Source organism: Oryctolagus cuniculus, chromosome 10, assembly GCF_964237555.1.
Source record: "Oryctolagus cuniculus chromosome 10, mOryCun1.1, whole genome shotgun sequence".
Lineage (NCBI taxonomy): Eukaryota > Metazoa > Chordata > Mammalia > Lagomorpha > Leporidae > Oryctolagus > Oryctolagus cuniculus.
In genome coordinates this window covers 103305740-103326316 of record NC_091441.1, presented here as the reverse complement: position 1 = coordinate 103326316, position 20577 = coordinate 103305740, and the positions used below count along the sequence as shown (strand labels likewise).

The 20577-nt window shown below is 52.6% G+C and overlaps 1 long non-coding RNA gene across 1 annotated transcript; it reads right to left on the bottom strand.

Annotated features, from left to right (window-relative positions):
• Positions 1 to 8966: 8966 nt before the first annotated feature.
• LOC138843969 (uncharacterized) lies at positions 8967 to 20338 on the bottom strand. Its single transcript, XR_011379222.1, has 3 exons — positions 18277 to 20338; positions 12836 to 13033; positions 8967 to 9843 (listed from the first exon to the last, which is right to left on the bottom strand). It is a non-coding gene; the product is annotated as an uncharacterized lncRNA (long non-coding RNA).
• Between the last annotated feature and the right edge of the window lie 239 nt (positions 20339 to 20577).

The window sequence follows — 20577 nt, the reverse complement described above, 5'->3', positions numbered from 1 at the left end:
AGCGCTCCCTACGCCGGCTCCGAGGTGACCATGACGCGGTTTCATTTCCCACACGGTCACTTCCCCGCTGAAACCCGCGATGCTGACGCGGGTCCACCGTCCAGGACCTCGGCGGCCTGGCGGGCCCTGCGTCCCCTGAGCGGAGGTGGCGGCTTCCTGCCGAGAGCCAGCCCCAGAGCCTCTGCTGAAGGTACCTCCCTGGGCCCTCCAGCAGCGGGCCCTGTCGCTCTGTTTCAACATCCCCTTAATTTCGTGCTCAGGTCTGATCTCCGCTTATTCCGGGACTTCCAGAAAGTTCCTGCGTCATTGTGGCACACTGGGTTAAGCCTCGGCTTGAGGCACCGGCATCCCATGTGGATGGCCAAGTTGGAGGCCTGGCTGCCTGCTCCACTTCTGATCCAGCTCCCTGCTGATGCACCTGGAAAATCAGCAAAAGACACCCCAAGTGCTTGGGTCCCTGCACCCACGTGGGAGTCCTGTGTGGAATTCCAGGCTCCTGGCTTTTGCCTAACCAAGCCCTAGCTGCCGCCATTGGGCAGTGAACCAGAGCACGGAAGATTCTCTCTCTTTCTCTCTCTCTCTCTGTGTCTCTCTGTCTCTCTCTCACACACACACACTTTGCCTTTCAAATAAACAAATCCTAAAAAAAAAAAAGCTCGTGGAAAATGGAATTAAAAGTATGAGTTTGTTCTGCTTCGAAACCATGTTGAAATCCAAGCCTGGTTTCTTCATACTACATATTTTCCACCTGTTATGAAAAAACAGGGTTTTTTTTGCACCAGAACAAACTCATTCTTTTAACTCGCTTTTGCAGTAAACCTTTTGAAGTCCCCTTATCTAGTCACACTGCGGTATAGGTGGGGGACTTGATTGGAAGATGCGGTTGGATACCAGATTTCCATGATGTTCGAGTCATCTATTGCATCTGCACATAACTGACCTACACAGACCCTCCCAAGTACTGTGTTCACCTCTAGATAACTTACACTGCCTAATACAATGCAAAAGTTGCTGTCTTGCATTAAGGAATAATGGCCAGGGAAAACAAGTCTCTGCGTGTTCAGTACAGATGCATTCTTGTATCCTGAATATTTTCCATATGCTCTTGTTTGAATCCAAATATGTGGGAGCTGTGGCTTTGGGGGGGCTGGCTGTAATTATTTATCTGTTTACATGTGTTTCTGGGTTTGGTTCATTGGTTCCCCACACCCTTTAGACGATATCCATATGCCCAGTGCCTGGTTTACCTTATAACCGAGTCAGCGTGTCAATGAAGCTCTGTCTGCAGGGCTGTGACAGGGAACAAGACGATACACCTGCAGGTGCTCTGTAGCCAGTAAACCCAAAGGCTTCTTCATGGGCCAACAGATCAGAACCACCAGGAAGTTTGCTGCAAAAAGCAGACTCTCAGGACTGGCGCTGTGGTTTAGTGGGTAAAGTTGCTGCCTGCAGTGCCAGCTTCTCATATGGACGTTGGTTCGAGTCTCAGTTGCTCACTTCCAATTGAGCTCCCTGCTAATGCACCTGGATTGGAAGTGGAGCAGCTGGGATACAAACCATGACCATATGGGATGCCAGTGTCAGAGGCAGTGGTTTAATCTGCTGTGCCACAACGCCAGCCCCAAGGCACCACCTTCCAATGCCATCACCTTAGGGGGAGGATTTCAACTTATCGGGGGTAGGGGCAGGCGGTGCATAAGCATTAAGTCTGTAGCAATCAGTAAAGCATGGAGCTCAGGCTCTCAGGAACATCTGTCAGATCATGTCCCTCCCCTGCTCCTACAGTGTCCCGAGCCCTGCTTGGAATAAGCTCCAGGGAGGGTGCATGGCCTAGTGATCAAAGCAGCACTTAGGGGACCGGCACTGTGGCACAGTGCGTTAAGGCTGCATCCCATATGAGCACCTGTTCATGTCCTGGTTGCTCCACTTCTGATCCAGCTCCCCCTGAATGCAAGATGGAAGATGGCCCAAGTACTTGAGCCCTTGCTACCGTGTGGGAGACCTGGATGGAGTTCCAGTATCCTGGCTTCCACCCATCTCAGCCGTGGTCATTGTGACCATTTGGGGACTGAACTAGCAGATGGAGACATCTCTCCTCTCTCTCTATAACTCCATAACCTTTCAGATATAATGTTTTAAAAATTAAAAAAAAAGCATGGGGCTGGCACTGTGGTGTAGCAGGTAAGCCTCAGTCTGCAGCGCCAGCATCCTATATGGGCCCTGGTTCTTGTCCCGGCTGCTCCACTTCCAATCCAGCTCCCTGCTAATGCACCTGGGAAAGCAGTGGAGGACGGCCCAAGTGCTTGGGGCCCTGCTGCCCATGTGGGAGACCTGGAAGAAGCTTCTGGCTCCTGGTTTTGGATCAGCCCAGTCCCAACCATTGCGACCATTTTGGGAGTGAACCAACGGATGGTTCTCTCTCTCTCTCTCTCTCTCTCTCTCTCTCTCTCTCTCCCCCTGTAACTCTGCCTTTCAAATAAATAAACACACACAAAAACAAAACAAGGTAGCACTTGGGATGTCCAGCGTGCTTGTGTTTGAGTCCTAGCTCCAGCGCCTGACTCCAGCTTGCCCATCCCCTACGTCCACTCACTCACTGAGCCTCTGCGGTACCCTGGGCTCTTTCCGAGGTGCTGGGGGATGTGGCAATGGGCAAAAACAGATGAGCATCCTTGTCCTGTTTGGACTTAACCTTCTAGTGCCCGTGGGTGAAGAGGGTGGAAAATAAACACAACAGACCCAAGTCTCTTAGGGTTTATGAGACAGGGAGACAGATGACACAGGGGAGTGCAGTGTTAAACACAGAGGTCAGGGAAGGGACCGGAGCAGAGGCTGGGGAACAAACAAGAGAGAGACGTCCAAGTAGCTCTTGCCGGGAGTCTGCTTGTATCAAGCAGCGAGGGGTTTCTTAATCTACTGAAAGTATGGGCGCTGGTAGGGCTGGTTTCTTCCTGATGGGACTGAGGGAAGAGAGGAAGAAGGATTTCTGCACTGGCATCCTCAAGTCGCAGCAAGTGGCTGGGCTCCCCTTAGATTTCATCCAAATAACAAGGTGGAAGGATTTAGGCAAGAATGAGCTAAGTGCAAAAGGTGTTGATATCTTAGGATTTATTTTTTTATTTGAAAGATAGAGTTAGAGAGAGATCTTCCATCTGCTGGTTCACTCCCCAAATGGCCACAATGACCAGGGCTGGGCCAGACCTAAGCCAAGAGCCAAGAGCTTCTTACAGGTCTCTTACCTGGGTGCAGGGACCCATTAACTTGGGTCATCCTCTGTTGCTTTCTTAGGCACACTAGCAGGGAGCTGGATTGGAAGAGGAGCATCCAGCACTTGAACTGGCACCCATATGGGATGCTGGAGCTGCAGGCCTTGCCCAACCTGCTGCGCCACAGCCCCAGCTCAGGAGTTGGAATCTTTGAGTGGTAGTGACATAGGGAAACTCGGCAGGGAGTGAGACAGAAAGAGATGAGCTGGCATTTTTGCCAGCCCTGCATTCTAACTTTATCCCCTCACCTGTCAGCTTGATACTCCTACCTTCCCAGGATGTACTTGTCTCTCAAACAGGACCAGAAAGGATGGACATGCCATGATGGACACAAAAATCCCAGAAAGCTTCAAACCTGCTAAGACCCATTCTGCTTGTTTATTAAGTTAAGGGGCCACCCTGTACCTCATAAAAGAGACTGATAACAGGGGAGGAATCCATCTCTGACTCACCCATTCTCTCTTTTTCCCTTCTCAGGCAGCTCTCCGCCCACTCATGACAGGTATCTCTCTGTATGGTGCCACCCACACTCACACATGAATGTATGTCCACCCTCTCGCTTTCAGATAAACCCTGCTCTCACCTGTGTGCTGTATTCTGCCTCCACTTGGAATTCTGATCCCTACAGGGTCAACCACCTGAGATAACGATAAAGGTTGCTGGTCCCACAATGGTAGCTCTTCCGGTTGCTTTAATTTTCCCCAGGGAAGTAAGGAGGGAGGAGGGGAGCTGAGGGCGAGGCTGGCTGGGAATTGGCCCACCAGGGGGGCAGGAGGGCCCCCACCCACACCTGACACCCTCAGCCTGAACTTCAGTGAGGCCCTCCAGCCTTGTGGAATGATCAGCCAAGCTTCAGCTTCAGGACCGTGGGCGGGGAGGAGGTGGAGAGCTGGCTCTAACCAGGGCTGGCTTTTGCCAGTCAATGGCAATGCCTCTAGAGTGGGCAAGGAGCGCATTTCCTCTGCCTGGACGCCGCTCCCTGGCGTGTCCATGGGCTCCCTCCCGCCCCCAGGTCTCCCCAACCCTGTCCCTTCCTGACACTCAGGGAACTGGGCTGCAGCACCAGTTTGCAATCTGTCTGTCTTCTCAGTAGAATGCAAACCTCACAAAGCCACAGATTGCTGCTTGTTTGTTGCATCGCTAGGAACGGAGAAGAGTGCCTGGCACAAGGCAGTGATGGGAGGCGTGGGGGGTTCATTTTTCTTTCAGGCTCTGGTCATGCCTAAAGAGAAGTATTCTTAGCGCTGATACAAATAAGGTACACATTACAAGGCGAGAAAGTGTGTGCACACACGCACACGCACATGAGCATGGGTTGCCCCAGGGAGATCAGACCCATTATAGGTGGGCAGTGGCCAGAAAGAGGAAGGGGTGTGGGAGAGAGAGCAGCACAGCTTCTCCTCCAGTTGTGGCCTCGAGCAGAAGGGGCTCTCCCGAAGTTTTTGGCTTCTTCTAGGAGGTCGGAGGGGGTGCCTCTCTAGACGTGAGGCCACCATAAAATTCCACGTGGATCCTAATACACATATTTTCATGATGTCTTTCCCCAGGTCTCAGATGAAACAGACCAATCCCAGGACAGGTGGCATTTTGATTGGCAAGCAGGAGAACAAGCTTATACATGGGGCGGGGCTTGCGACTTGCAGGTCCTTCTGGCAGATCCTAAACTAGCTGCCTGCCTGGTCTCTATCAGCAGCCCTCCCCACCCCACCCCCACCCCACCCCACCCCCGCCCCCAATGCGTGGTTGGTGAATGAGGGAATCATGGCAGGAAAAGGAGCACAGGTGTTGACATCTACAGGAAACAAACAATTGGGCCTAATGGTGACCTAGAACAAAGAACTGGGGCTGTGCTATGTCTCTTTACCCTTTTTTAAACATATTTTATTTTTCAGAGGCAGAGAGAAAGAGAGAAACAGACAGAAAGCTTCCATCTATTGCCTCACCCCCTAAACACCTGGAACACCCAGGGCTGGGCTGGGCTGGGCCAGACCGAAGCTGGGAGTTGGGAATCCAATCCAAGTTTCCCATGTGGGTGGCATGGACCCAACTGCTTGGCTCATCACCTGCTGCCTCCCAGTAGGAAGCTGGAATCAGGCGTGGAGCCAGGATTCAAACCCAGGCACTCTGACAGGGGATGCAGGCGTCCCGAGCAGTGCCTTACCTGCTAGGCCAAATGCCAGCCCTATCTCGTAACTCTATATGCCCCTGTATACCTTCTATAGATTTTGATTACACTGTTACCAAAATTCCATCCCAATCCTACTTGATGAATATTAATGATCGCTTAGTCAACAGTATTACCATATATAGAGATACGTGTGCATGTGTATGGACATATAGATGACACCGGATTTACAAATATCTGTTTGCAAGCGTACATTTGGGTTTTCCACATAGGTTACATGAAGAATTGCTGGCTAAGGGGCATTGGAAAGTCCTAGCCCCGCAGCTTGTAGGCAGTAAATGGGCCCCGGCAGCCCCTGCGGCAAAGGGCGCCTGTCTCAGGACAGAGCCCTGCTTATTTTGCAGGAAACTGAAAGGACCTTTCTGTCGCTTTTGCTGGGCTATAGAAATGGCCCCGCGCACACGCACAATGCCGTGTGTGTTCCCGAGCTGGAGGGCCGCTTCGGGGAGCGCTCTGAAAAGAACCCTTCTGTTGGAGCTGAGCAGATGACGGTGAATTAAGAACCAAGGTCTCCTTGGGCTCTTTCCATCCCACTGACGTCCAGAGCCAGCCAGGAAGCCCCAGCCCCCTTGGCTCTGTTCCCCGAACCTTGGCTTCTCTGGGCCCCAGTCTCACTGTGGAAATTGTCCCATGAATGGAGAGAGGCAGCTGCAATGAAGTTCCCTTCCTGATGCTTGTAACGAGCCCTTGTTTCCTGGTGTTCGGCCCTGGAAAATTGCCTGAGCCATGCCCCGATCTTAGGACCGGGACCTGCCCTGAGTGTGTGGCCCTGCCTGGCGGTGGAGCCCACTCTCACCCGTCTCAGGGCTGAGCCGGCCCTTGACCCACAAGCAGCTCCAGCCGCAGTCCCATGGCCTCGCCCACACCGCAGTGGAGAGAGGCTGCTCTGACCTCAGCCCAGCCCCTCCCAGGGCCGCCGAAGGTGCTTAACAGGATACGTGGAACCGAAGGGCTGACTTCTGCACTAGCCCTCGTCTCTGGCTACTCATGCACAATTTTTAAAATTAAAAAATAAAACATGGACAAGAGTACTTCAAGATGTTCATGGAAAACAGAATTAAGCTTATTTTGGTTCAAGGAATTATCGCAGTGAGTTAAGCCACCACCTGGATGCCCACATCCCGGTCAGAGTCCCAGCTACTCTGACCCATCCAGCTTCCTGCTAACGTGCCTGGGAAGCAGCAAATGATGACGTCAACCAGCTACTCCAGTGCTGCGGCAGTCCCCAGGAATACGCACGCCCAGTACTGCGAATGATAGCAAAACCCCACCAACAGCCTCAAAGCCCACCAATGGGAGAATGGGTTAGAAAAGAGAGAGAGAGAGAGAAAGAGAGAGAGAAAGAGAGAGAAAGAAAACACACATACATATATAGAAATTTCTGGATTATTGTGGATACATCATGTGGTCCAGAAGACTAATTCCCGAGGCAGGAGTTGTGGCACAGCAATTAAGATGCCTCTTGGGACACTCGCATCCCATGTCAGAGTGCCTGGGTTCAACTCTTCCCTCCACTTCCAATCCAGTTCCTCTGCTAATTCATACCCTGGGAGACCCAGATGGAGCTCCTGGCTCCTGGCTTTGGCCTAGCCTAGTACTAGTTATTGTGGACAACTGGAGAGTGAACCCACAACTTACAGAAAGATTATTTTTATAAAGTTCAGAAACAGGCAAAAGTACAGGGGGAAAAAGTGGGGGAGCTGGTGCTGTGGCATAGTGGGCTAAGTCTCCACCTGCAGTGCTGGCATCCCATTGCGGTGCCGGTTCAAGTGCTGGCTGCTCCACTTCCAATCCAGCTCTCTGCTATCTCCTGGGAAAGCAGTAGAGGATGGCCCAAGTCCCTGGGCCCCTGCACCCACATGGGAGACCTGGAGGAAGCTCCTGGCTCCTGGCTTCCAATTGGCGCAGCCCCAGCTGTTGCAGCCATCTGGGCAGTGAACCAGCGAAGGGAAGACCTATGCCTCTGTCTGTAACTTGGCCTCTTAAATAAATAAATAATCTTTTTATAAAAATACAGTGAAATATAAGTGGGGAAAAATTTAAATTTCAGGTATTGGTTACCTCCCTGTGTTACTGGGGACAGAAACACATGAATTTTCACAGAGAATATTCCAGTTCTTAAACTGAGGTAGGCTCATGGGCATGATTTTTCTTATGCTTCCGAAGTTACATATTTATACTACATAATTATGTGTATGTAATCTTTCCTAATTCAAATTTTAATTTATGCAGAATACATAGGTATTTATGCAGAATACATTTCTCATCACTTAAATCCTTCTGAATAAATTTGTCACAGTTGCTGCTGAGTGGGAGGGGGCAAGGCCATTACTGACAGCAAAAGCAAACAAGCAGAAACGTAAACCCGGGAGTCAGTGATCCAACTAGGAAAAACACGAGGCTTGCCCAGGACCAGGAGGGGTCTCTGTGCACCAGGGGCCCCGGCCCTCACGGAAGGATCCACATTTCCTTCTTACAAGCGTGCTCAAGGGAACAGAAACACAGAGAAGCACCCGCAGCACTGAGACAAGAGGCCGTGTGTCCCATCACGACCCATGCTGCCCCTAGCGCATACGAGGAATTCATATACTTTTCAAATCCTATAATCATGCTATGAATGTGAAGGCTGGGTTTGAGTTTGTTTGCAGAAAACTACCAGTTTGGGTCTGGCACTGTGGCACAGTGGATTAAAGCCCCGGCCTGCAGTGCTGGCATCCTTTACGGGCGTGGGTTCAAGTCCTAGCTGCTCCTCTTCCAATCCAGCTCTCTGCTATGGCCTGGGAAAGCAGCAGAGGATGGCCCAAGTCCTTGAGCCCCTGCACCCATGTGGGAGACCCAGAAGAAGCTCCTGGGTCCTGGCTTCAGATCGGCACAGATCCAGCTATTGCAGCCATCTGGGCAGTGAACCAGAGGATGGAAGACCTCTCTCTCCCTCTCTCTCTCTGCCTCTCTGTAACTCTGCCTTCAAATAAATAAATAAATAATAAATAAATTTTAAAAAATAAATAAAATACACCACAAGGGAGGCTGGTTTTGTGGTGTAGAAGTTAAGCCCCTGCCTGCGGTGTTGTCATCCCATAGAGGAAGCCGTTCCAGTCCCGGCTGCTCCATTTCTGATCCATCTCCCTGTTAATGGCCTAGGAAAGCAGTGGAGGATGGCCCAAGTGCTAGGGCCCCTGCACCCACATGGGAGACCTGGAAGAAGCTGAACTGTGGCACAGCAAAGCCTCCGCCTGCAGTACCAGCATCCCACATGGGTGGCATTTCTAGTCCTGGCTGCTCTGCTGATGTACCCAGGGAAGCAGTGCAAGGTGGCCCAAGTGCTTGGGTCCCTGCACCCACATGGGAGACCTGGAAGAGGCTCCAGGCTTTGGCCTGGCCCAGCCTGTGTCATTATGGCACTTTGGGGAATGAACTAGCGGATGGAAGAACTGTCTGTCCCTCTCTCTCCATAATTCCGACATAAATAAAATAAAATGTAACTTTTTTTTTTTTTAAGAAAAAGCAACCCCCACTGTTGGTTGGTTCCCATTTCTTGGCTATGATGAAAACCAAGTTCATCAATATAATTAGTTCTTCATATAATTAGTGCAATATAATTCCCTCGGGATAGATTCCTGCAGGAACAATGTTGCATTAAGGTGTGAGCCTCATCTTTGAGACTTGTGATGCCGCGCTAGTATACCTGTTGCCTGGGCACAGTGGCTTTTGGTCAGAGGATAAAGAAGTCCTGATCCCCAGAACAGCCTTGGTGCTATCATGATTTTATTCCTTTATCAACACCAGAGCACGGTTGGGCATTATTACCCCCATTTTACTGACAAACACACTGAGTCTGAGAGTGAACTGACACGTTCAGGGACATACAGAGTCCAAGATGGCATTCAAACTCAGGAGGCCTGACTAGAAGGGATCCTTTTCAGAAAGAGGTGGTCCCCGTGACTGAATCACCCACAGGCTGAGTCTTCATATACTTCCCTTCTGTGTGACGTATGGCTCTTATTTTTGCAAGTGATGGGTCCATCTCCACCTAGCTTAAGGAAACAGGGCCCACATGGAAGGACATGGGATGCAGCTGGCGCCAGGTGTGCGGAGCAAGATGCTCCGTGGGATGCACTGCCTCCCTCGTCTCCTCTGCTCGCCACAGACTGTCAGCTGACCTTCACACATCCCAGGTCCCACCTGGTACAGTCTGAGTGCCCCCTGGGAGAGTGACTCCCTGTGCTTCTGCCCCCAGTTCCAAATCTCAGGGCAGGAACTCTCACTGGTCCAGCTTGGCCAGGCAGGTCATCACCCTGAGCTCAAGGGTGAGCTGCCCTGCGTCAGAGCAGGAGCTGCAAATACCAAGTCGTCACTGCAGCCAGGGAGCGGATCATCTCCTGGAATTTGGCTCTGGAATGTAGAAAACACAGTGTTCCAGTGTCCTGCCCAAGAATTCAGTAGGAGCTATGAGGAGCAAATTCTTTCCTTTCTCTCTCTCTCTCTCTCTCTCTCTCTCTCTCTCTCTCTCAGGTTTAATTATATTTATTTGAAATGAAGAGTAACAATGAAGGAGAGACAGAGAGAGAGCTCATCCATCCACTGGTTCACTTCTCCAATGCCCTCAATGGCTAAGGCTGTGCCAGGTTGAAGCCAGGAGCGTCTTCCAGGTCTCCCATGTGGGTGCAGGGGCCTAAGCACTTGGGCCATCTCCCTCTGCTTTCACAGGTGCATTAGCAGGGAGCTGGATCAGAAGTGGAGCAGCTGGGTCTTAAACTGGGGCCCACGTGCATCCAGCATCACGGACAGCAGCATTACCCGCGATGCTACAACGCCGGCCCTTGCTGACAGCAAGGCACCCAAGCAGATGGCACGGGGCAATCAGCCTTGGTTAGGAACAGTCAGCCCTCCCCACCCCTCACCACACACAGAAACAAGCCCAGGCTGCTCGGAGTCTAGACAGAGGAGATAAAGAAAAGTGGGAGCTGACAGGTCTCCATAACACAGAGTCACAGGCACTTCAAGAGAGCCTGCCGGGGAGATGTGAAGGTTTGGGGATGCCAGGCACTCAGGCACCGGGAGCAGTGTCCCCACAGCGGGGAGGGTGGCACCCCCACCCAAGGGTGTTGAGATGGGCAGGGGCTGGGGCAGGTGGGCTCTCACTGCCCCTTACTGGGTTTGCCATCCAGGATTAGCCAGAAGGTAACACGACCTGGCCCGAGCTCTATCAAGATGAACGTGGGTACCACATAATGGACTTGGGGACGGGGGACAGGTGGTTGGCTGCCAATGAGGGAAGCTGGGTGCAATCTTTCTAATGATGCCAAGTGTGTGGGTTTTCCACACCAAGCACTTCTCCAATTCCCCAACAGACAACTGGGTGAACGACAGCCCAATTCAAGTGTGAGAGTCAAGAGTTAGCACAGACTCCTCAAGTCAGTGACTCGTTTCCCAGGACTGCAGCCACTTCATACGCCAGCCCCGAGTCCCAGGTCCCCAGGCTGGACTTTCTGTCTGACTTGGCTACTACTATGCCAGGGGTTCCCACAGCCTCCTCCTCAGGTTGAATAATTGGCTGGAATGACTCACGGAACTCAGGAAAATACTTCATTTACAGCTGTTTATTACAAAAGATGCAATCTGGGAACAGCCAGATGGAGGCACTGCGTAAGGCAAGGTTGGGGGTGGGAGTCATCTCCAGGCAACCCCCCCACCTCCACTATGAATAACAAAGCGCACTTCCAGCACTCAGGGAATTCCAGGGTTTTCGGAGCTCTGGGCCAGAAACGGGGACAAAGAGCCAGGGAGTCAATTTCCTATTACCCGCCACGGGGAGGCAGCTGAGAGGGGGAGAAGGCTGGCGGAGCACCTGAGAGCACAGGGGTAGATCAGGGGCGGACTGAGTGTAGACTGCAGTGTAGACAGTCTCAAGCACTAGGCTGGGTGAGACACACTGGGGGTAGAGCAGACAAGATCACTGACGGAGGGGAAGAGCAAGGAGAATTCCTGTTTCCTGTCTGAGCAACCTGGGCAGATCTGGGGAGAAGCGGATGACGCATGCAGGGGGCGGCTTGCACAAAAGGAACCAAAGGGGGCTGGTGTTGTGACAGAGTGGATTAAGCCACTACCTGTGACACCAGCATCCCATATGGGCGCCAGTTCCAGTCCCAGCCGCTTCACTTCTGATCCATCTCCCTGCTAATGCACCTGGGAAAGCAGAAGAAGATGGTCCAAGTGCCTGGGTCCCTGCCCCCATGTGGGAGACCCGGATGGAGTTCCAGGCTCCAGCTTTTGACCTGTCCCAGCCCTGGCCATTGTGGCCATCTGGGGAGGGAACCAGCAGATGGAAGGCCTCTGTCTCTCCATCTCTCCTCTATCTCTTACTCTGCCTTTCAAATAAGTAAATAAATCTTAAAAAGCAACCGAGGAGTGCCAGCACCCATGCTGCAGCCCTACCTGTGCCACAGTCCTGTGGGTACCACCCAAAAACAAGGCCCTATAATGTAAAAGCAGAACCCACCCTCTAGTCTGTCTCCCTTGCCTGTCCTTTTTTTTTTTTTTTTTTTTTTTTTTTTTTTTTTTTTTTTTTTTTTTATCAAAAGGAACTCCCTGCCTTGAGGGAGTGATCCAACTGGCTTTACAATGTTGCAATCAGTGGACTCATTTGCTCCTCCAGTAGATGAGAACCCTGGTGACCAGTATTGTCCAAAGGGGCTTGTTTAGGGGAACTCCAGGTCTGGGCGGGATTTATCTGCCTCCTGCACATAACCCCAGACCAACTGCATGCAGCCCACCTGGCCACGAGAAATTCCCTAACGAGTGCAGCATCACCAGCCAATCAAAGCAAGATCTGCAGCACCACCGACCAACCAGGGTCCTGGACCTGAGCCGATCACACACCTCTCAGCCTCAATTTCAACTTTGAAGAACCTTCACCCGTGACTCCTTGGGGGAGCCCTGGAATTGAGCCACGGCCGCCCAGTTCCTTTCTCCAAGCTTTGCAGTAAACACCTATGGTCTCCCACCAGTCCGACGTCAATGATCCGCGTTGGGCAAGCAGACCCGGCTTGGGGGTTCTACAGCAACACCTCCCACTACTTTGAGGGGATTGTTGGGCAACAAAACCACTCCCAAAATGCACCTGACGCCATGATACTTTCGAGGTTTCCAAACAAAGGGCATGGAAATGGGTGGTACTCAACTCTTTGTCTCAAATCCCACCTCCTTTGAGTATTCAATCAAGCCATACCCCAGACACCACCTCAGATTATGCAAACTACGCTAGAACAGAACAGCCCCAAACCTTGTTAACTGTAGCTCGCTCGCTCGCTCTCTCTCTCAGCTGCCCGCTCTTATTCCTTGAGTATGTACTTTTGCTCTAAACAAATCTTAAGTTCCTGCTCACCTTTTCTTGAATTCTTTCTTGAGTGGAGACAAGAACTGGGACGAAGTTAGCCAGGGGCTGCCCTCCAAACAGCAGAGAAGTCAATGGAGTGGTCGCAGGCAAGATCTGGCCGGATGTGAAATTTGGAGCCTTGGGCCTGAGTGAGTTTGCCTGCGCAGAGGTTGAATCAGAGAAGGACCCAAGGCCTTGGACCCAGTCCTGGAGTTCAGAGAGAAAACGAAGTTCAAGCCCAGCAGCCAAAGGTGGGAGAAGGGGACAGGATAGACTCAGTGGAGTGCAGAGGAGAACTGGAAGGCACCTGCTGGCTTTGTGACAGGAGGGTCCCTGGTGACCTTGAAAGGACCGGGGTCAGTGAGGAGGGGACATAAGCTTCCCAGTGTCATGGGAGTAGTGACTGGGTTGGTTCTGTTTGGGAAGTAAACTCACGAGGGACTCTAGAAAGCTGGAAGACTTGGGGATGTTTGGGCTACATTAAACACAATTAAACAGTAAAATGTCCCTGTGAAGTCGTTTCTCTTAACCCACATGGCTACGGCGGGAGCTACAAAAGAGGCTCCTCGCAGCTTGAGGGCAGCCTTAGGAAAACCTAGAAGATGCTAGAAAATGAACTGATTACCCACCCAAAATGGCAGGCCTCCTTCCTGGCGAGTGCTGAGAAATGCATCGGGAGCAGTTTCCTACAAGGGAGGAACTAACGCCAGAGCAGTTATGAGAGTCTCTTATTTTAGGGGAGGGGACGTTCTTGTCTTCGCATGTAGGATGGGACCAAGTCAGAAACATGCACAGGGGCCGGTGCCATGGCTCACTAGGTTACTCCTCCACCTGCAGCACCGGCATCCCATATGGGTGCCAGGTTCTAGTCCCGGTTGCTCCTCTTCCAGTCCAGCTCTCTGCTGTGGCCTGGGAGGGCAGTGGAGGATGGCCCAAGTGCTTGGGCCCTGCACCCGCATGGGAGACCAGGAGGAAGCACTTGGCTTCTGGCTTTGGATCAGCGCAGCACCGGCCTTAGGAGCTTCTTCTGGGTCTCCCACGAGAGTACAGGGGCTCAAGCACTTGGGCCATCTTCCCCTGCTTTCCTAGGCCATGAGCAGGGAGCTGGATCGGAAGTGGGGCAGCCAGGACTCAAACTGGCGCCCATATGGAATGCTGGTGTCAGCAGTGGCGGTTTAACTACAATCATAGCTCCAAATACAGGACTTTTAAAACTTTTTCTGCTGCCTTGGGCACACCTCCGGGCAGGAGGCTGGGACACTGCATCCGAAAGTTTTGCAAGCCTGGCAGTTGTTCGGGTATTTTATCCTTCTGCAAAATACTCACCATCCTCTAAACCTATGACAAAAGCACAGACGTGGCAAGACTTCTGCTCCTTGCTTTGCAAGAGCTTTGGATTCACCGCAAGACACAGCCAACACCCACAGCACACCCACCACATCCGAGGGCTGGCTGGAACCCCCGGGTTTTTTCCTTGTCAAAATAAATGGGCCTTTTGTGTTAAAAATGATTTCATGGTTTGGTTTCCTGTGAGGTTATGCAGCCTTCACTGAGGTTAAGCTGCCCGCTCCTCCGGCCCTCTCTCTGCTCGGGGGCTGGCTGTCCCGGGTGACCCTCTCTCCATGGCGAGAATGGCCTGTTGGGAACGGAGCTGGCTGGCACTGGAGAGGGCCCAGGCGGACTGCCAGCAAGGCAGCGGGGTCAGTGGGCTCTCTGGGGGGCGCCCCAGCCTCCCACTGTGGGGAGTGTGATTGCACAGCCCCAGAGGCTGCACTCTGGTCCCACCACCATGTTGATGGCTGCAGGCAGACCTCCCTCGGTGTGTGCACCCCATGGCTGAGCAGCTGGGAGTGCTAGCAGCAGTCCATTGCTGAGTGCTGGGGGGCTCCACCGACAGGGGGCTTTGATCCGAGCATTTCCTTAGCAGCAGCCTAAGACCTTCCTTCCTCCCTTCTCTCCTTTGCGAGGGTCAGACCCCCCAGCAGTCTGAAGGTTCTCCCAGCCTCCTCCTTCTCCCGCCCTAGTGGTCTCTCCAACATATCTCTTGTATGTCTAATCCCACGTTGGTATCTGCTTCTCAGGGGACCTAAAAAGACACACCCGGAGCTCCCAGAAATGCCTCAGAGAGCAGCAAACAACCTGTGTCTGCTTCCTGGAGGCAAGCTTGCCTCGCGCACCGTCTCATGCCGATGCTTGCCTGCGGCTGGGGTCATCACCGTGCCCCTCCTGAAGACACACAGATTCCTCCCTGAGACGTGCACCTTGCGCCAATGGCCACTGCCCAGAGGGCTGAACACTCACCCTCAGAATCCTGCAATCCTCCCTCAAGCTTCTCTGTGCCGTCTTTTCTATGATGAAAGTCTTTTTCTGCTTTTAACTGGCCGGCTCCTTGCCTCCTTAGAACTCCGAAAAAATCTCAAACCTAACAACCTGCGCTTAAAGTATTTCTGATAAAAATGGGAACCCAGCCCAACTAGGGAAGTCTAGTGTGTAGCCCCATGGGCCGAGAGCCCGGAGGTATGCAGCTCCTAGATATCAATCACAAATGCCAATCGCAGGCATCAGGGCCGTGCTAACAGAAAATGCGCCCCACCCCGGACTTCAGGGGTGAAAACCCCAAGCCAGGAAGAAAGGGTGTCACACACTCGCTCAACGGGCTTGCGTTAGGTTTAGGATGTTTTAGGGTTCACAGAAGGCAAGGAGGCGGCCAGTTAATGGGATGGAATGAAAGCCAGCCCATTATCTGATTGAATGGAGGCAGAGAGGCCGAATCGGGGTGGGGGGGATGATTTCTGTTACAAGAAAGGTTGTCACGGTATCTGCTCTCTCTGATGAGCAAGGGTAAGCCTCCACCCACCCGGAGAAACGCACATTTGATCTTTGTAACCGGAGACTTAGGGGTGAAGTGTGTTTTCCAGTCCTGCCCAGGAATCTGCCCTCTGGTCTGGTGGGGTGGGAAGGACCGGGGACTGAAGATGGTTGCAGGGAGAAGCCTTCTGGCAAACGGGACAGGATGAAGAGACAGCTGAGAGGCCAGGGGGGAGATAAGAGTAACCGGTGAGAAAGTAGGAGAGTAAGGAGTCCGTGTCGTAAACCGGATTGGTTTTGCAGGGAGGTGAGAAGGCCTAACAGCCCCTGGATCGGAAGTATTACCTTGCGCTTTTTAAGAAGCCAGCCATTCTCTGTACTTCCTCCCTGTAAGGGCAAATCAGTATTTTCTCCTGGTGGGTACCGGGCAGGCTCAGGGGGAGGGCTGAGAGCAGGGAGGGTGCTGGAAAGTGGTCTGGACGGCCTGGTTAGTGCCCTGTTGTTTCCCATGGCAACGAAAGAGGGTTTTTATTTTTTTCTCCTCTGATGTGCTCTGCAGTGGAGCATGGCTGCTTGGGTGGGAGTGTTGCAGCCTGGAGTGGCTTCCGAATGAGGGTGCCATGGATGCTGGGGGGGCCCAAGTTGAAATACATCCTTTTCCTTGCCAAACGGAGGCATGGGCACGTGGGACCTGGTAGGTGTATTTGGAATCTGCGTATGTGTTTACTTGTAGGCCTTCGGCCAGCTTGGGGGCTCCGGTAAGAGTAATAAGCTCTGCCTGCTGTGAGGTTGTGCCTGGGGCTGAAAGGAGCCGACTCTGCCAACGGCACAGAGGAGCCCCTCGTTTTAGTCAAGCTCCCAACTATAAACCAGTGAAGAAGGGGTTTAGGCAAAGGGGACTGGACGTGTTGGGAAAGGGGCTTACATCACAGTCATGTTGGAGGTCCTTAGGGTCAGGGAGGGCGGGAGCCGGGGGCACAGTGACTGGACTGACGGAGCAGCACCTGCGGAGAGGGGTGCTGGGGTTTTGTAGAAGGGTGGCAGCGAGGGTCTGTGACCAGGAATCCAGAATCACAGTGTTTGATGGGACAGAAGGGTCTGGATAGAATGTGAGGTGTGTAGGTTGACACTTTGAGGAAGAACTAATTTTGAGTTGTGAAGCTGCAGCAGCAGTGTGGAGACAGGCTGGCCAGCCCAGCACTGTGTTACCCAGCTGCTTAGAGGAGTACGCAACTGGTTGCACGTCAGGGCCAGACAACTGGGTAAGCAGACCAAGTGCGGAGCCCCCTTTGTGTCTAGACATACATGGAAGGGTCTAGAGGACTGGAGAGCCAGGGCTGGGGCTGGGATGAGGGCCCTTTTTGGTTGATGGATGGCTGTCCTGATAGAGGCTAGGGGCTCAAGGGGCTCCCCCGAAGGCTGCATGATATACAGTTGAGTAACAAGGCCAAAACCTGGTATTCACATGCAGAAGAAACTGCCAACCCTCAGACAGAAGGTCTGATTTTGATCGGGGGACAGGGACCTGGACAATTAAAGACATACAATCCTGCTGGAATTGTGGCAGAGTGGGTTAAAGACACACACTCTTGTGTAAGCCCCCTTGTGTGTGACCTTAAGTTACCTCGGCTCAAAACGCCGACCCATACTGGGGGAAACTCCATAGTCCCAGCAAGCTAGGAAGTGGAGAAGCTGGACCACCTGGTTAAGGAAGGGCCACATGTCCACGTCCTGGAGAGTGCTGGGTTGTAAGGACAAAGAATGGAGGTCCTTTGATAAGGCCCTTCCAGAGATGGGGGCTGCCCCTGCACCCCTGGGGGAGGACTGTCTGGGTTAGCTGTTGAGAAATCTCAGTAGAGGGATCTGCCCAGGTAAATGCAAAAAGATCTTGGGCGGCAGAGTCAAGAGGAACAGTACAGAAAGTGTCTTTAAGATCTTTAGTGGTGAAGTGAGCGGGTAGGGGAGGAGAGGAGAGGACAGCAGGGTGTACGGGTCAGGGACAGCCAGGACTAGGAGGAGTGAAACCTCGTTTATGATAGGCAAAACCTGCACCTGGCAGTCTCTTCCATCAGGTTTTTTGACAGGAACAACAGAAGACCTCCAAGGGGAATTAGCTGGCCTGAGTAGCCCAGGTGATAGCAGGCCAGTGATTATAGGTTGAGGACCTTGCAAGCCCGGTGGAATGAGGGGCTATTGAGGATTTTTTTTTTTAGGGAATGAGGGATTTTTATGGGGGTATTATGGAGGGCAATTGAGGTGTGTTGAGTGCCCCAGATGAAGGGTTCTGCTCACTGGGAAAGGATATTTGGAACTTGTGAAAGATTAGTGGTTTCAGGAGAGGGGGAAGCAATGGGAGAGGAGGCAGGTGAGGGTTGGGAGGCTGTTAAGGTATTGATGGAGAGTAGCTTCGTCGACATGTGCTGTCCAAGAAGAGGAATCAGACAGGCAGGTGGGATAAGGAAGCTGTGAGTAAAGATGGGAGATCCGGCTGAGCAGATGAGAGGCTGAACCCTGAGCGGCTGTGAAATTTGAACACTGACCCCCATAATAGAGAGAGAGAGATCAAGGAACTAAAGTTCTTGCATGTCCTCATAAAACCAAATATATTGCACCCGTGTCTAAGACAGAGGCAATCAGCTTACCTGCTACCTTGAGCCAAACCTTGGGGTCCTCACTGGCGATGGTGATGATGATGATGGTGATGGTGATGGTGGGGGCCCTTGACTCTGGGCCTATCCAGTCCTCACAGGTCAGGAAGGGACAATCCCGGCTCAGGTCTGGGACTGGAAGGAGTGACACGGCTTCCAGGGAGGTGGGGTCACTTAGTCTTCCAGAGTCTTCTTACCTTACTTGCTGGGAATGGCCCCAGGGCAGCCCAGGGACTGGGGCAGGCTCTTGCCCAGGGTCCAGCACTGTTGCATTGACACAAGACCCAGGAGGTTCTCAAGGGCATTGGCCAGAGGTTCTTGTCTGGCCTCCTTGAAGCGCAGAAGCATGTAGCTAGTATTCAGCCTGATCTCTTTTGAGTTTTAAATCCCTTCTCCCTCCCACTAAAGACCTTGAAGATGGCTTTTATGAGGTCCATTGGAGAGGCCTGGAGCTTTTTGTTTCCTGACCCCGGGACTTCCTGGGAAATAAGAGTGTGGAGAGGGAGTCTCCCCGCCCCCGATGCCAGCTCCAAGTTGGTGTACATGAGGGCCTCCAGGAGTTGGCTCATAAAAGCTGTGGGCGTTTCTTCAGGTTTCTGGGTGATCTCTTGAATTTTATCATAATTAACAGCCTTAAGGGCTGCCTTTTTCCTTCCCTTCCTTCCCTGTAAACTACAGGTTAGAAAATGGGCCCCAAAACCAGACTGGCAATTCCATTTGGGATAACTAGAAGGAACAGCACCTGCTATAGCGCGGTATCTCTGTGGGTCCCAGTGTGTAAGGAATCAGCAAGAGCCATGGTGGCAGCCCAGACAGAGGCCTTCTCTTCAGGAGTAGCTGATGAGGGGATAATAACAAACACCTTGGGAAGCCAGGTTATGGTGTAAGGTAGAGGAACCCTCTGGCAGACTGGGCAGGGTCCATGGTGTGGGAGCCAAGGTGCTTTTTGATTTGAGCCAGATCAGAGGGACAAGTGGACATCACTGATGGCATCCACACCAACCACCCCCACAGAGGGGCAAGATAGGGGTGGGCGGCAGGAGCCAGCCGCAGCCATAGTGAGTGCAAGCAGGTGGTAGGAGAGAAGGAAGGGGAACAGGTGGGAGGAGGGGACAATCCTCTGAGAGTGGCTGCTCCAACGTGCGTGCGTGGGTGCAGGGGGAGAAAGGTGGGGAGCCAGGAGGAGGAAGAGACCGGGACGAGAGTTCGGGGGATGAGGGAGTTCTACAGGGGGAGCCGAAGCCACACAACGAGGCAGAGGGGACCCGGCGGATGGCCGTGGTCTGCGTCTGTCAGGCTGATCCTGGAGGTGTTCAGAGGACGGGTTTGCCGTCCCCTTTCAGAGGCTCAGGGATTAAAGGCTCATCTTTTCCCCGAGGAGGAGGATCTGGTACGTAATGCAAGACTGACGGAGTGAGGGATGGTCGTGGAGGCAGAAAAATGCCCACAGAGAGCCTCAGGCCATTTTCCATGGTGATCCATGAAGCTATCCAAGTCTCTGGAGGATTTGGGAGTTACAGTTCCATTTTCAGGCCATTGACTATTATTCTCTAGTTTATACTGTGGCCAAACTGAATTACAGAAAAAGATGAGTTTCTCTGGCTTCATTTCTTTGCCTGGGTATAGGGTCTGAAGATGATGGAGGAAACACCCCATGGGAGGATCCGTAGGTGTTCGTGAGTTTCCCTTGGGAGAAGGGAGTGGGGGTGAGTCCTAGAGAGCCAGGGAAGGAGGAGGGAGTGACGTGAGCTTCCTCGCATCTCCTCCTCCACCTGAAACTGGTGAGGCCGTCTCTTATCTGCAGGTGTCTCGGGGGTTAGAGAAGCTCAGGCCACAGGGGCCAGAGGAGGCACCTGGACCCCAGTGAAGTGTGACAGCCAAAGCTAAGGCTCTGGTGCCTGCAGTCAAGGAGGGTCTCTGTGGCTCAAGACCAGGCTCTTCTTCCCGGTGCAGAGCAGGGAATGATCCTTCAAGTGGGAATTCCCTTTATGGACGTAAATTCCCTTCCAAAAGGGAAACTTAGGCTCCCGTGAGCTTTCCTGGGTCTGCTGTTTCTCAAAATAGTCCTTCCACTACGGAGGCATAAGGGGGAACTTAGAAAAAGCTGTGCAAAAATAGGGAATTTTAAAGATGCGTACAGGGGCTGGCACTGTGGTGTAGCGATAAAGCCGCCACCTGCAGTGCTGGCATCCCATATGGGCGCTGGTTCAAGTCCCGGCTGCTCCACTTCCGATCCAGCTCTCTGCTATGGCCTGGGAAAGCAGAAGAGGATGGCCCAAGTCCTTGGGCTCCTGC